We start from the raw sequence: 15887 nt of genomic DNA, 5'->3' as shown, positions 1-15887 counted from the left end.
GCTGGCAGCCTTCTAATCCAGACCCCGGGCTCCCTCCAAGCTCACGTGGCTGTTGGCGGAGTTCAGCTTCCCCGGAGGCCACTCAAAGCACCTGCCATGGGCCCCACCCTCTTCAAACGCAGCCACAGAGCATCTGGCCCCTGTCAAGTCCCTCTCATTCTTCGGGACTCTCTGGTTCTCTGCTCTGGCCTCTGGATCCAGATTCAAAGGCCCCTGTGCTCAGATTGGATGGTCTCCCCATCTTAAGGTCGATGGTTGGGGCCTCAGTTACACCTGCAGGGACCCCTCCAAGCAGCACCCGGGTGGGTCTTGGATGGAGTAGCCGGGAGGAAGGGAAGGCACCCCAGGAGTGAGCATCTCGGGGCTCATCTCAGAATCCTGCTGCCACACCGTGCACAGTGGCTGCTCTGTGGACACTTGCTGAGCAGGTGCGAGAAGGCAGAGGCGGCCGTGACTGGGAACAGTGGGATCTGAGGTCCGTCTGCCTTCTGCAGACACAGTGGGGCCGGGAGTGGGGTCTCCCAGGCTCGTGGCTGCCCAGTAGGGAGCGGGGCTGGGGGTGCAGTGGAGTTCATGTCCATTTTCTGTTTTACCCTGTGAAGGACCACTGCTCTCCCACTGCAGAGGAAGGGGCCGCAGCTTGGGGGAGAGGGCTTGCCCAGCTGCCAGAGGTGACGCAAGCTGGCTGGCGTCAAATGACAGAAATGCTTCCTCAGGGTGCTAGAGGCCAGATGTTCAAAATCCAGGTGTGTGCCGGGCCGCACTCCCTCCAGAAGCTCCGGGGAGAATCTGTCCTTCCCTCATCCAGCTTCCGTGGTCCAGGGCTCCTGACTTGTGGCTGCATCTCTCCAGGCTTGCCTCTGCCTTCCCGCAGAGGCCGGCTTCCCTCTGCGTCGGTGTCCTTTCTTCTGTCTCTTATACTCTTGGCAGGAGCTGCCCACCAGAACCGCACACCCAGGACTCAGTTAACTCTGGCCCGCCCCCAGCAGCCCGAGGCCAAGTCCCAGGACCCTGCCCCTGCGAGCGCCTGCTTGCAGAAGCGAGAGTTTAGTGTCCCCACCAGCGCGTGGCCACAGGCTCGACCTCCTGCCTCAGTGCACTTACTAGGGGTCCACGTTGCGGCTCCTCCTCGTGAGACGTGTGTGTGTTTGCGCATGTCTAACTCTCAGGCACCTGAAGGCCCTTTCTCTGTCGTCAGCAGGAAGGACAGGGCTCTGTGACCCTGTTTCGGGGGACGGTCGAACCCTGACTTGACCCCGCAGCCAGCAGGCACGTGATCACACTCCCGCGGCCCACCCCCGCCCCTCACCCGGGGAAGTTGTCCTGTCCCCGCTGGCCCCCTCCCTCATCCTCCCTTTAAAACACCCTCCGTGTCCGCTGCACAATCCGAGCGGAGCTCAGCCTCTGCAGCACGTACTGAGGAACGCAGCTCTCACCGCTGCAACCAGCGTCTGGCTTTATTTGTGATGGAATTTTTTTTTACAGTAATCAGGTTTTACTGTCATCAACAAAACCAAAATATTTCCATCATAAAAAAATTAATGTTTTACTCTTTAGGGGTTTAAAACTCAAGCCTTTTTGTGGATTCTTGGGGGGAAATGTGTGAACAACGCCCTGGGCACAACAGGGGAGCCCGTTCCCGGGAAAGCAAGTAAACACCCGCCGCGTCTCCCGGACTGCGGCTGCGGCGCCTGTCCCGCAGGCCTCCCACTGCACAAGGCATCCGAGGGGCCTGGAACTCAGCCTGGAGGTGGCGTGGCGGCGGGCACAGCTGACCTCGCACAGCCATGTAGGTGGTAGGTCGGTAGTCCAGGCTCTGCAGGGACTCGGGGAGAGAGGAATGGGGAGGGAGGGACGGCTTGATGAAAAGTTCTGGAAGTGGACAGTGGTTAAGTCGCGAATGCTCCCAATGCCACTGAGCTGTCCACTTCAAATCGATTAGGACGGTGAATTGCATGGTACATGTACTTCACCAGTTTTCCCCGTAGGGAGTGGAGTGGGTCTGCCGGCACTGGAGTTAGAACCGTGCGCCTCCCTCTCTCTCCCGAGAGGCACGCCAGTCATCCTGCCCCGTCCTTCCCGTCCCGTGTGCAGTGAGGCCAGGCAGGGGCGGGGCTGCTTTGCGGCTTTCCCTCCGGCCCCCAGGTGGCAGGGGCTGTGCCTCCGCGAGGGGGAGGAGCCCTTCTTGGATTCTCTCCCCAGGTGCCAGAAGCCGCCACAGGGGCCTCGCTCAGTGTTTGCAGGTGAGACCCTCTCCCTGTGGGTGTGGATTTGCCCCTTGGGGACTCTGCCTGCAGCTATATTTGGGGCTCCCTGGAGCATGAAGATCTTCGTCCGCCATCATCTGCAGGATGTTGGTGGCTGGTGCGGATTTGAATCCATGACTGTTGCTTGAGACCCTCCCGAGAGCTGGATCAGGGTGGGTCCCGCCTTCCTGAAACTCCAGTCAAGCGGTGTGAGCCGTGGGGGAGTGAGAACTCGCACAAACAGCTACCATGTGCCCCAGGGAGGGAGGCCTCCCGAAGGGATAACCCCCCAGCAGCTATGCGGTTACAAGTGCCCCGAGCGCAGAGGGAGGGGAAAGAGAGGTGTGCGTGTTTGTGGAAAATGTGTTCCCTGGAAAAGCACCGAGTCCTGGTGTCAGAGACCCAGGAGCTGCCTCTCACTAGTTGCAAGACTTCAGGCAAGTTGTGTGTGTTCTTTGAGCCTCAGTTTCCTTAACTGTAAAATGGGAGAATGATTGTAATAAACAAATAATTCCTACTCTTGGAGTGTTTATGAGAGGCGCATGCTCATGACCATCTCACTGGGCCCACGTGTCCGGATAAACGGTCCTGTCCTCCCACGGGATGGGCCCCTGCATGTGGGAGGCACCTCAGGGCCCCCTCCCCAGCCGGGGAGCCCCTGAGCCTCCTGCTGTCACAGAGCACAGGCAGGACCTTGCGGGAGGGGGATGCTGGCCAGTCACCGGCGGGGAGGGGCTCCTTGGCGGCCCGGGCAGCCTCTCGTCTTACAGACGGGACTGAGACCCCCCACGCCACTGTCATGTGTCCTCCAAGGACCCTCAAAATGAGTTCTTGCCAATTCAACTCCGGGAGAAAAATGGTTTTTTTCCTCGTTAGATATACGGGTTTCCCTTACGTAGTTAGAAAGCAAAAATCCGTTAAGCTAAGGCCCAGCACTTCAGGCAGAGCCTGGTGCTCCCTTGGCCACACGCACTTTCTGTCTGTGCTTTTCTAGTGCTTTTTGTTTTTATGGTTGCTGGCCTGTTTTCACTTAGAAAATGCTGTGGTTTTAAAAGGACTAATTCTTCATTATCAAAGTGATCCAGAAATGCAGTCTCCCTGTAAAAGTTTAAACATGGAAAAGGGCAGCTCAGGGAGCTCCCGTGTTGGTGACTGTGTCCGCGTGCCAGGCGGGGCGTCGCACCCAGCTCCTCGGGGACAGGAACTCCACGCTCAGGGCCCTCGGGCCTTGTCTGTGCGCTTTTTCATCTGAGTGTTCACTTGTGCCCTTTGTGATACGGTGGGAAACATGGAAAAGCCCCAACAATTACAGAGAAAGGTTCAAGTCCGTCTATCGCCCCCAACCCTGGTCTCTTTCTCCAGTGTTTGAGAGCTGGGGTGGATCTTTCCAGATCTTTCTCTAAGGGTTGCTATAAGGTGGCTGTGTTCATACTGTGCCTGTGGTTTCTGCAGGTGTCCCCCCCATAAATGGCGTCATATATACAGCACGCGTCACTGGGGTATTTGTTTTGTGTATCCAGCTCCATGCATTGGAGATCTTTTGAAATGTCAAATATCAGATGCTGTTTGGAGCAACGCCGACAGATTTAATCCAGAGTCAAAGCCCCTCCTCGATCGGTCTTCTGCCCGCTGCCCTGTCTCTGTTAGCAGACAGGGACGGGGTGACGTAACCCAGCCAGCGTTTCTATTTTGCCCGTCGCCTTGTGTGCATTCCTGGGGGATCATGCTCTCTGAGGACCGGAACTGTCCCCAAGTCCATAACTTTCTTGGTCTTTAAGAGAAACATTCGCTGGAAAGCAGCAGCAGGCTTTGTGAAATTCATAGCTGAGCTCAAAGGGCCACCATCCAGCCGCGTGGGTGTCCCTTCTGGGCCCAAGTCAGTGCCGCAGGGCGAGCCTGCGCACATTACCTATGTCAGAGGCTGACTCTGGACGCCCACATGTGGACTGTGAGCAAACAGGCGGTACCCAGAGAACTGGCCCCCGGCAAGGCAGGGCCCTGGGGGCTGCAGAGATCTGAGGCTTGAGGAGCCCTCGGAGAGTATTGGATGCAGGTGGGGGCTGGACCAGTGGAGGCGGCAGGAAGTCCTCTCACCCCAGTGGGGACAGTGCCAGCGTCTGGGGAGGTCAGCGGGGACAGAGAGGAGAGTGAGACCAGGGGTGAGAACCTCTCCAGAGAAGCACAATAAAAAGGTTCTGTCCTGAGAGTCAGCTGGCCTGGGTCCCTGTTCTGGGACGGGTGTGGGTGGTCCTGCGAGCTGGGTGCACCCAGCCCCTCCCCTGGCCGAGGACTGCTTCAGCTGCCTGGCCCGGAGGTCCAGAGCGGAGGCACTGCCGAGTGACCATCTCGCAGACCCCGTGACCCTGGGGTTTTGTGTCCTGCGTGTGCTTGTCACCGCCGACAAGCACAGAGATGGGCCGTGGATGAGGAGCCCGGGGCCTGGGGTGAGGCTCACGCAGGTTGTGTCTACAATTGTCAGGAGCTGTGGGTTGAACTGTGTCCCAAAAAGAGACGTATTGAAGTCCTGACCTCTACTTGTGACTGGGACCTTATTTGGAAACTGGATCATTGCAGATGTAAGAGTTCAGATGAGGTCACCCTGGAGCCAGGGGCCTAATTCAAGATGGGGTCCTTCAGTGGAGGCCGTGCGAAGGCCCAGACCCAGGGAGGAGCCCCATGATGACTGGAGCAGGGCCTGGAGTGATGTGGCCACGAGCCATGGGACCCCTGGATTCCCCAGAGCTGGGAGAGGCGGGGAGGACCCGCCTCTGGAGCCTCTGGCAGGAGTGCAGCCCTGCGACACCTTGGCTCCAGACTGTAGCCCCAGAGCTGGGAGAGGATGGAGCTCTGTTCTCAGCCCCTGTTGGTGGTGCTTTGTCACAGCTGCCCCAGGACACTCATACCTCAGCTAACTAGTGTCAGGAAGCAGCTTTCCTGGCTTGTCTGGACCCGTCCCCACCCCCTAGACGCCCCTGGAATGTGGAAGCTCTGCACAGGCACATCCGTAAACCTGTCCTCTTGCCCCAAGGCCACCACAGCCAAACAGACTGCACTGGAGGCAGCCAAGGAAACAGGTAGCCAGCAGTGTAGACACAGACCCGTTTCCAAAAGAACCCAGGGCTCTGGGCAGGAAGCCTCCCCGTTGGTGACCTTCTCGGGCCTCGGGAGGCCCAGGCTCCGCAGACCCAGCTCCCTTCCTGCTCCTGCAGCTGCTGCAGCCTGGCGCTCACATTGCTCAGCGCCAATGGAAGGGACAGATCAACCCTTTGTCTACACTGGGGGCCACAGTCGTTCCCTTCTGGTCCATCTACGCCAGGCCACTGACCCCGTGCCCTGGGCCTTCTCGAGCTGGGTCCTGGCCCCCAGCACCAAGCTGAGGCCTTGCTAGGTCACATGTGTCTTGTCAGGAAACTTTCAATGGCCTGGAGTTGAATGCCTCTAGGTCCCCACATCACCACAAGGTCAGCTGGGGGCTGCAGAGGTGGGACAGGCCCCTCGGAAGCTCCCAAGTTGGTGCCAAGGCTGCAGGCCCTAGGGGCGGCCCTGGGAGGGGGTCAGGGGCCAGGGGGGGAGGGGAGGGCAGAGGCAAGTTGAAGCTGAGGCCGGGGGGGCCTCTGCCAGGAGCTGCATCCTAGCTGGGCGGCGGGCAGCCTGGGGGGAGGGGCTTATTCAGCTGTCTTCACCTCTGAGCCTGGAACCCTGGCGTCTTCCTTCCTGAAACAGACCCCATGTGGAACACACAGGTCAACCTCCCACGGGGCTTTGGTGGGACCCGAGGGCCGTGACCCCGATACCCTAGGATGTGTGAGTTGTCCTGACCTTGAGCGGACATCAGGCACAGCTGCCTCAGGATGTGCGCTCTCACTCACCTCCAGAAACCAGCCCTTCCGACGCCTCAGGTCCCTTGATGTCATGATACACACACACACGGGAGGTGACAGCGGGGCCTCGTCACTTTATCAGAACATTCTCACGTCAAGCCTGGAAGTGGTGCAGCCAGAGAGAAAGGCCGACTGGACACTTCCGCACCGCGAGCCTGCTCGGGCTTCACAGGCGGCATTCATCTCTCTGAAGATAATGACGTTATGGCGGAGGGTGTAGCTCAGTGGTAGAGCACGTGCTTAGCGTGCACGAGGGCCTGGATTCAATCCCCAGTGCCTCCATTAGAAGAAGAAATTTTTTTAAAAATTAAAAAAAAAAAGAAAAGAAAAGAATGATGTTGGTTCTCTTTCTCTCACCTTTGGAGACAGCCTGCATTCTGTCCACGGAGTGCGTGTCTCCCTGAATAAACAGACTTTCGTTATAAACAAACAAACAAAAGTAATGATGTTCATGAGAGCAAATGCTACACGGATATCTGTAATTTTATTTCGCTACAGGCAGTTTGTAAATTGTGTTCTAAGCTCTGTAAAACAAGAACCGTTTTCATATCAGATTCCGTAATAAAATGAGACCTGTACCCCCACAGGGGCAACACTCCAGGGCCGTGTGAAGCTCTGGGGCAGGAGGCCAGGGCAGGGCAGCGCCGAGTCAGGGAACGGCCCCACCAGGCAGGGGGGCTGGCCGCTACCTGCTCACAGCAGAGCCGGGTGCGGGGGTAGGGGGGGGAGGAGGCCGCGAGCCCCAGCGGGGCTGGGGGCATCTGTCCAGCCTGGGCCCGGGCCCGGGGGCGGAGCCCGTTCTCAGCAGGCAGCATGCTCCTCGTACTCAGCTCCGGGCCGGAAGGTCTAAACGCCCCGCCTTGATCCCTTCTACGCGTCGGAGTCCTGTACCTCTCCGTGGTGGAAGGAGGGAGGCCTGGGTGTGGCCTCCATCTAGATGCCAGTGTGAAGGCGGGTGTCACTGGGTGTGATGGGTTGACCTGCGTCCTCTCACAACTCGTATGTAGGAGTCTTACCCCCGGTTCCTCACAACGTGGCCTTGTTTGGAAACAGGGTCATTGCAGACGTTCTTAGTTAAGATGAGGTCATCTGGAATATGGTGTCTTTACAAAAAGGGGACATTTGGACACAGAGGGAAGAATATGCACACAGACAACCCCAAGTGAAGATGGAGGCAGAGGTTGCGGGGTGCCTCCACAAGCGTCCCCGAGGATGCCAGCAACAACACCCCACCCCCACCCCCGAAGCTGGGGGAGGGGCTGGGAACAATCCTTCCCAAGCATCTCCAGAGGGAACCAGCCGTGCCGACACCTTGATCTCAGACTTCTGGCCTCCGGACGGCGAGGGAATAAAGTTTTGCTGTCTCTGCACACCAGTCTATGGTATTTGCTTGCAGCAACCGTGGGACACACACGCGGGCTTGGCTGGGGGCTCAGGGTCTGAGCTGGGCTGAGTGTGGCTATCTGTGATCACAAAGAAACCATCATGTTCGGTACAGGAAGAGAAAGGATGGCCATTTCTGTCTTCCTGTGCAGCCTTGCAACCTAGGAGACTGGATTTATCTTTATTTATTTTGTTAAGCTAGAGCTCTAGAGCAGAGGCTCTCAGAGCTCAAGCGTGCATTGTGTCCTTGGAAGGCTCGTTACAATGCAGGTGGCTGGGCCCCGTCCCAGAGCTTCTGATTCAGCAGGTCTGGGACAAGGTTGGAGAACTGCTTAACGCCCAGTTCTTGTGTCAGGGCTGGTCTGGGGTCCACCTTTTTAGAACGATCAATGCATAAATAATTCAGATCATAAAAACAGTCCCTAAAAAAAAAAAAAAAAAACCACAGTCCCTGAGCTTCCATACTGAATGCTGAATGGAGGGAGGAGGGGCAGGTACAGTGCTCATCGACCTCGTCCCTGGTGTTGTCAACGCAGCTGATTTTATTTCATGCTTATCCCACTCGAGGTGCCGTGTGAGGCCCTGTTGCTGCGATCTTTTTTGATCTGCACAACACTTCTAAGAGGTAGGTGCTTTTATTGTCCCCATTTGAAATAAGAAAACTAAGGCACAGAGAGGTTAAGAAACCTGCCTAAGGTCACACAGCTGTAAGTTACAAAGTCAGGACTCAAACCCAGGAGACTGGTCCAGACGGGGTGGAACCAGGTCCTAACTTTCTCCGAGCACGTTTCCGAGGGGCACATGTTACTTCTTGCTGGAGCCAGGAGGGAGGAGGGACAGAGGGCGGAGGCTGCTGGGAGGAGCCGAGAGGAGGCTGGCCTGAGTTTGTGGCTGGCTCACCCTCTCCCCTCTCAGCCCATCTGGAGGGTGAGGGCTGTTTTCTTATTTCAGAGGCCACCAGAAGCTCAGACCAGTATAATAGTGTTGATTATCTCAGTAAATAGATAGTAATTACTTACAATTTGCATTTCAATTTCTGTAAGAAGATTGCTTCTAAATTGCTCTGAAAATCGTCTTTGAGTATTTTCAACATTCCCTCAGCAATTTGATTTACTCTATTAATTTGCAGCTGTAACACCGCATGGGAAAGTGCGTCTAACGCAGAAGCAAATCAGCCCAGGACCTCGGCAGATGACGACCAAGCCCCAGCATCTCCCTGATCACTGGTCCTGGGCTGGGTGTGCAGCAGGGAAGGGCCACGCTTTGGCCAGGGAGAGCAGCCTTGGGTCGCTCCAAAACTTTTCTGTGTTTATTTATTTATTTAAATTAAAAAAAAATTTTTTTATCAAATTATAGTCAGTTTACAATGTTGTGTCAACTTCCAGTGTAGAGCACAATTTTTCAGTTATACATGAACATATATATATTTTCATTGCCGTATTTTTTTTTGCTGTGAGCTGCCACAGGATCTTGTATACATTTCCCTGTGCTACACAGTATAATCTTGTTTATCTATTCTGTATATGCCTGTCAGAATCTACAAATTTCGAACTCCCAGCCTGTCCCTTCCCACCCCCCGCCCCCTTGGCAACCACACGTTTGTATTCTATGTCTAGGAGTCTGTTTCTGTTTTGTATTTACGTTCTATTTTTTTTTTTTTTTTTTAGATTCCACGTATGAGTGATCTCATGTGGTATTTTTCTTTCTCTTTCTGGTTTACTTCATTCACTTAGAATGACATTCTCCAGGAACATCCATGTTGCTGCAAATGGCATTATGTTGTCGGTTTTAGTGGCTGAGTAGTATTCCATTGTATAAATATACCACCTCTTCTTTATCCAGTCATCTGTTGATGGACATTTAGGCTGTTTCTATGTCTTGGCTATTGTAAATAGTGCTGCTGTGAACATTTGGGTGCAGGTGTCATCCTGAAGTAGATTTCCTTCTGGATATAAGCCCAGGAGTGGGATTGCTGGGTCATATGGTAAGTCTATTCCTAGTCTTTTGAGGAATCTCCATACTGTTTTCCACAGTGGCTGCACCAAACTGCATTCCCACCAGCAGTGTAGGAGGGTTCCCCTTTCTCCACAGCCTCTCCAGCATTTGTCATTTGTCCTCCATAACTTTTAGGTCATGGAGCCAGGATCGTGGATAGCTGATGGGACCTTGCCTTGCTCCCCTGCCCTGTGAGCGGCTCTGTCCACCCGCTTGGCAGGCACTGCTGTCCTCACTGTGCTGATTTGGCGATGCCCCTGTGTGTCCCCTCACTCCTCCGCTGGGGACTGACTGGGAGCTGGACCCTGAGGATGCCAAGGCAAGGCCAGGGCCCGGCTGCAGGGTGGGCAGAAGAGCAAGGTCCCACCAGCTCTCCAGATTTCAAATTCCCTTTCAATTCTGTTGTCCAAAGGGTGGAGGTCCCAGCTGCGTCCTGGCTACAGTGAACAGAGCAGAAGGCAGAAAGGAGCAGGGGCTCTAGATGGCCTGGCTGATTAGCATCTCCGCTCCCTCCAGCAGAGCCCGCTTCTGCTTTCTCCACGGCAGCTCCAGTACAGCTCACCTTCCCAGCATCCTCATGTCTATAAGACATAGGCTAATTTAAAATGCCTTTTAGCATTACATAAGGGATGCATGCTTATTACAAAAAATAAAAAAAGAGAGAGAATGCTCATATTATGGGCTGAGGGTTTGGGGGACTGTGTCACCCCCAAATCCATCTGTTGAAGCTGTGTATTCAACATGTGTTGAATGTGACTGTATCTGGAGGGGGGTCTTTAAAGAGGTGATTTAGGTAAAATGAGGTCACTAGGGTGGCCCTAATCCAATCTGAAAGGTGTCCTTAGGGGAAGAGGTGATCAGGACACAGACACACACGGGGGTGACCATGGGGCACACAAGGAGGAGACGGCAGTCTGCACAGCAGGAAAGGAGGCCTGGAAGGAGCTGGCCTGCTGACGCCTTGCTCTGGGCCCTCTGGTTTACAGAGTCATGAGACAACGGGTTTCTGTTCTCTGAGCCACCGGGGCCTCTGTCCTCTGAGCCACCGGGGCCGTGGTGCCTGGTTACTGCAGCCCTCACAAACTCAGACGAGGAGTAAAGTGATGGGAACGCCCTCCCCGCGGACGCCCGCTCAGAGGTCTCCCGGGAAGCCTGGCTGCTCAGCCTCCCAGGTGTGAAAGCAGGTTTGCACCTGCTCATACAGACAGTGTGCAGACGGTGGGGGGCCGGGCCACGTCCCCCAAGGGAGCCTGCCTGCAGCACAGGCTCAAGGGTCCTCCCAGGACCACCACAGCCTTCCCCACCAGTGCTGACAGCAGTCACTCCATTTATGGGGCTCAGGACACCTGAGGGCTGAGCTCCCCACCCCCAACACCAGTCCTCAAGGAATAAAAGGACATAAACGGATTTACCTCACAACTACCCAGTTCCCAGCCTACAGCCCTTCCTGATGCCGAAGGTTGAGCTTACGTTTTGATGTGATGTCGTGACCGATGACAGCAGCAAATTGTTCAGAGAGACCTGACCCCGGAGGGAGGCTCCTCTCCTACGCGTTTTCCAGGAGGCGGCACTGGGCTTGCGTTCCACGCGCTGGGCGGCGTGCGGACACGCTTCTTCCCGTGGGCCAGTGATGCTTCTCCACAGCTCTCTTTTTATTTAGAATATTTGGGGTTTTAGTGTATTTTGTTCCCAGTCGCGTCGTGTCGTGATCTTGCATCTATGCCCAAATTCAACAGCCTCCCCTAGGCCCACCCCAGCCCTCCCCCTCCGTGCTAACGCAGCGGTCTATTGCTTTCTGGAAGCATCTCCTCAGACCCACCAAAAGCAGTGCTTGAAGGCTCCTTCCCCGTTTCTCAGGAGGTGGGCAGCATATCGGGCCTGTGAGGTCTGCTAGAGCTTTCCCACCTGCGGGAGAAACACCAAACCTGCATGGGTGAATTTTTAGGAAAAGCATGAACTTTTTCTTTTTTAACCCCAGAGAACAATTGGAAAAACAATCTGGTGCAAAGGAAAAAGTGAACGATTTTGCTCGAGCGTGTGTGCGTCTGAGTTGGGGGGGGGCGCAGGCGGAGAGACCTGCCCTTGAGAGGCCCTGCCCACCCCTCTGTGAACAAGCCTGTCGAGGGCGGGGGCTCCCACCTTAGCAAGGAGGCTGCATCACCGTTGGGAGCCGGACACCTGCAGCCTCGGGTCAGAGGACTGCGCATGTGCGCAGGACGCCACCTTTGTCTTGGCCTCACAATTAATCAATAAACAATCTACAACAAGAACAGAAGTTTTACTGGACCCAAACCGAGAACTACAGCCCAGGAGGGCCACCTGCGCAGAGGCAGGAAGCACGGCGTTCGGCAGTTTTGCACCTTGTCAGAACAGAGAACAAATATCAAACATGACAGGGGTACGTTCCTTCCAGGCTTCAGAAGAGACAGATCAGCACATACACAGCGAGTCAGGTGGCCTCGGCTTCCGGGGGGGCCTGATCTCTGAAGGAGCACTAGCGTTTACCCCTGTCTTTGGAGCAGACATCCTCCACTTCCGAATAACGCTTCATTTTCTTTCATGGTTAAAGCAGATGTTTGATGCAAGATCCATCAAGTACCGGCCAAATCATGCACAAGCTGGGGGCTTCCCCATACTCCAGTCTGTGAAAATTCCTTCCATCAGGCTGCAGACCTCGCAGGTGCCCTGGGCAAGTAGCATTTCTAAGTGAGGTGTGGTGGCCAGGTCCCTGGGTGGAGTGGGGCCTTTGGGCAGACCACACTGAGTGGGGTTGGGGTGCAAGGGGTTTGGGGCCATGGTAGCACCTGTGAAAGATAAAGGGAGGCAGGACTGGGCAGGCAAAGCCTCAGACCTCGATGCATCTGACTGACGCTCAGAGCAAAGACTGCCCCATAGGATGCTGGGCCATGGGCAGACATGTCCTGGTACCCAGCCCGCTCCGACTGGCTGGCACCTGGGAAGCCCCGATTGGGCCTCCCTGTCTCTGCCCCTTGGCCTGCTTTCTGGCCCAGCTGCCCCGCTTCTGTTTCCCATGTCTCTCCCGTGAGGCTCTGTACAAAGATGCTTCCTACAGTCCGTAGCTAATAGTTCCACGGCTCTTGTTGGAGCCAGCCCTGTGCTCAGGTCGCAGGTGCTCAGTCCCCCTTATAGGACAGCCACACACAGCAGCCACTGCCTTTCACACCTGGCCAACCACACTGCCCTCACGCTCTTCTGAGGTGCAGGATTCAAACTCAGGACTTCACCCCCGCAGGCATGTCTTCCCTGTGTGCAGGACGAGGTCTGTCCTGGGCCGGGCGCTGGCTTCACTGCTCTTGTGAACTTGACTTTGATCTGCAGGCTGGTCAGGCCAAGCTTCTCCCTGTGCCCCCTGTATTGTATTCTCCACTGACACTCGAATGTCTGATGGACGGCAACAGTCTTGTCTGACTCTGCACCTGTAGGCCGAGCTCAGTTTCTCAGCGGCACCTCGAGGATGGGTCTCAGCGTGTCCTGGTAAGAAAAACCCTTTTGTGACTTTTGCCCTTGTAGAGCCTATGTTTAAAATACTATGTATATTGAATATATTTAAAATAACCTGTCTTCTGAAATTCTGCACTTATCGTGGTTCCCTCCTACGTGTTAAACAGGAACCTGCATCACTTACCCACTGGAGAGTGTGTTAACGTGCAGGAGTTAATACGTTTCCAGCAAAGTCATTATCTTAAGTGCTGGTAAATTTCTACATTTTGGGTAGATAGGAAGTTTTGCCTTAAACTTCTAAAAATGCCTGAAGTATCCCCAAGGCTTGTGCTCCCCGGCACACACTTGGGGATCACGGAAGTGCAAGTAGGAGTCTCCTTGTTTTACGGAAAAGGAAACTAAGACCCCAAGGGGTCATGTCCTTGTTCAAGGTCAGAGGTTGGCTCTAAGCCTTGGCTCCCAGCTCCTCCAGGCAGTGGCAACAACCAGATGTCTGTGTCCTACTGCCCTAGGAGCCACCGGCCAGCTGGACGGGCCCCTCCCGGGATTCACGCCTGTACTCCGCGCACCTGAGCAGGGCTTGACGGGCAAGTTCCCGGTGAGTGTCTCAGGGCTGGAAAGACCCCTCCTGGTCTTGGAAGTGGGCAGCTGGCTGCCCTTCCATCTTGGGGTCTCCTCTCAGGCTCTGGTTTACTTGTCTATGAAATGGGATGCCAGCAAGTTTGTCCTGAGAATGAGAACCAATAATGAGCAGAGTGGAGTCCCTCTCCCAGGGCTGAGCAAACGCTCCTGGCAGGTACAGAGACCCCACTTGCCTTTGGTTCCTTCATGGCAGAAATCCCCTCACTCCCTCCCTGTGCCAAGTAGCACTGCAGGTAGGCTTGTCCGTTCCCCATTTTAATTCAGCAGGCTGGGACGTGAGTGTCTCTCCTTGCAAGGAAACGTCCTGCCTGGGGCGTGAGAGGCTCCAGCCCTGCAGCCGGGGCGGGTGGGCTGTACACTGATGGTGGAAGTTACGGAGTTTGCTGTGCCTCGTTTCCTGCAAATGTAGAATGGGATGCCAATCATCTCTACCTCACGGCCTGTTTAGATAAGCAGCTGAAAGAACACACTCGTGTGACAGCCCTCAATAAATCTTAGCAGTGACCACATCTCCCGTCATCTTAGCACGTGGGCCCAGGAAGCAGTCAAGGGCTGCTGGGCTGGCTTCCAAGTTCCCTTTTTGTGTTTACTCTGTTTATATGTTCAGACCTGCTTTTCCAGAGCACGTTTCTGCTCAGCTGAGGTCTGAAGATCACAGATTTAAACCAAGTCTGGATTAGATTGCTGACACTTTATGCTGTTGAGACAAAGATAGTATTTGGCGCTGACTGGAAAGCTCAGTGATGAGGTGCGTTTTTATCAGTTTAAAAAAAGTAATTACAAAGTGAGTGCGTATTGATACACTTAGCACACAGTAGAAGGTCCCCTTACCTTGCCCAGCCAACAAGAGTCTCATGTTTGTCCTTCCAGGACTTTCCTGGGTGTGGATGTGCAGATGTTGCTTTTAAATACAGAAAGAGGTTCATTGCATACCCATGGCTCTGCAGCTTCTCTTTGTTTTTTATTTTAACTTGAAAAATCTCAGAAATTATGTAATAGCATGCATAGGATTACTACAATAATTTTTAAATGTTTTAAAATAAAAATATCATTAAATGAATAGCCTAGTTTATTTAATGGGGCATCTGTTGGTTGTTTCAGGGTTTTTAGGGTAAATGCGTGCTGTGAGTCAGAACATCTGTGTCCATATCTGCAGGTGGCTATGGGAATTTGTCTGTAGGATTTACATGACTGCAGTGGCAGTGAAAAGTCCACGATCTTACAAATAGGGACTTTACACGAACATTGCAAACCATGTCTTCTTTTTCAAGGGTAAGAGAATTGTGAGTAAAACAGGTGCAGGTATGTTTATTTTATTTTAGTCTAGGTGTTTTCTGAAATAATTTGAGGAGGCTTAAAATAAGGCACAGCAGAGAGTGACAGCACCTGGTATTTTAAATAGCTTTGGGATGAAACTCATCCAAGTGCAGGAGGTCCAGCTTGGACCTGAGGGCCTGAGCAGGCGCAGGTCCCACGGAGGCAGGGAGCAGGCAGGAGAGCGGAGATGGCCCTCCGTCATCCTTAACAATCCAGTGGCAGGACAGCCCTCCCTGGCCGCTCCCCGGGTGCCTGATGGGCGATGCAGGCAGCCCTGTTCCGCGGCTCTGATGACTCTCTTCCAGGAGGGGCAGTGGTTACTGACCACAGGGGAGGGGTGGGGCTAGGAGGCCGGTTCAGGGCGACAATCCTCCCCTCAACCTCCGGGAACCCCATACCCCCAATTCGGGAGGCTTCCTCCAGGGTCAAGTAGGATACAATGTTGCCGGGTGCCAACTATAAATAAGTCAAAGGGCGACGGGGTTGGTTCCTGATCCCCGCGTGGACCGGTGGCTCCCCAGGACCCCCCAACCCCCGAGTAACCCCGGACAGTAACATGAACTGGGGGAATCTCACGCCGGGGAACACCCCCAAGTGCCCGCAGAGGGGGCTCTGAAGAGATGAGGGCTCTGGGCGGTCCCCACTGCCCTCCCCAGCCCTGTGACTCGCCGCCTCCATGCAGTGCCCCTGGCCCTACGTCCAGTCCCCCGTCTGTGTCCCCAGCCAGACCCCCTCCCTGCACCCCCAATCCCTCCTTAGACTCACCTAGCTGAGCCCGCACCCCACGTGCTTCTGGCTCCAAGCTCGCCGGATCCTCCAGCCGCGTCCGTTTCTGGACCCCAGCCAGGCCGCCCACCCCGGGTGTCCCCTTGTTCTCCTACCGCGTCCCCTGTCCCCTGGTGCCTCGTGTCCCCCACCCCCGCTGAACCGCTGTACCTCCCAGTCCCCCTGGCGTATCTCC

The 15887-nt window shown here is 55.0% G+C and overlaps 1 long non-coding RNA gene across 4 annotated transcripts; it reads right to left on the bottom strand.

Annotated features, from left to right (window-relative positions):
• Positions 1–11764: 11764 nt before the first annotated feature.
• Positions 11765–15869, bottom strand: LOC141573764 (uncharacterized). 4 transcript variants are annotated; one of them, XR_012499886.1, is made up of 6 exons: positions 15692–15869; positions 14996–15382; positions 14441–14510; positions 13783–14006; positions 13537–13694; positions 11765–12997 (listed from the first exon to the last, which is right to left on the bottom strand). It is a non-coding gene; the product is annotated as an uncharacterized LOC141573764 (long non-coding RNA). The 4 variants fall into 4 exon arrangements; XR_012499893.1 differs by lacking the exon at positions 14996–15382 and having other exon boundaries at positions 14441–14589; XR_012499922.1 differs by lacking the exon at positions 14996–15382.
• Between the last annotated feature and the right edge of the window lie 18 nt (positions 15870–15887).

This window comes from Camelus bactrianus, chromosome 1 (assembly GCF_048773025.1).
Source record: "Camelus bactrianus isolate YW-2024 breed Bactrian camel chromosome 1, ASM4877302v1, whole genome shotgun sequence".
Lineage (NCBI taxonomy): Eukaryota > Metazoa > Chordata > Mammalia > Artiodactyla > Camelidae > Camelus > Camelus bactrianus.
The sequence above is the reverse complement of the archived record's forward strand: the minus strand, read 5'-3'. Positions and strand labels throughout refer to the sequence as shown.